General features: G+C 38.2%; 1 protein-coding gene across 2 annotated transcripts in view; it reads left to right on the top strand.

Annotated features, from left to right (window-relative positions):
* The window catches only part of LOC110023036 (translation factor GUF1 homolog, chloroplastic), a 147,862-nt gene that overhangs the window by 19,502 nt on the left and 127,973 nt on the right, over nucleotides 1–387 (top strand). The gene's annotated exons all lie outside the window — the stretch shown is intronic.

The raw sequence follows: 387 nt of genomic DNA on the forward strand, positions 1-387 counted from the left end.
TAAATGTTTCCAACATAAACATGCCACAATAATCATAAGGATGCCATAGTCTCCCTAGTTTAAGCAAGTAACCAAGTCTAGTTTTAACACATGCTCACATTTTCATTTCCAAATGCACTTGAAGTGAATATCTCAAGAAAATATATCCAAATAAAATGAGCTAGCATTCTGTATTCTGCATTTAACCGAGCAAGGGAAGTCTCGGTAGAGAGAAAAAAAAACCTCAGGAAACCGGGGCATGGGAAAGAAAGGGAAGAAGAGGTTCCTTCTCAATGCAAACGTAAAACACAGCAACGCAAGAAACCACCTCAAAGAAATGATTTCCCAGAAACTCCCTTGCCAAACTCCTCATAGCTAAAATTCACACTCCTCTCAGAAAACTTCTTT

Source organism: Phalaenopsis equestris, unplaced genomic scaffold (assembly GCF_001263595.1).
Source record: "Phalaenopsis equestris unplaced genomic scaffold, ASM126359v1 Scaffold000206, whole genome shotgun sequence".
NCBI lineage: Eukaryota > Viridiplantae > Streptophyta > Magnoliopsida > Asparagales > Orchidaceae > Phalaenopsis > Phalaenopsis equestris.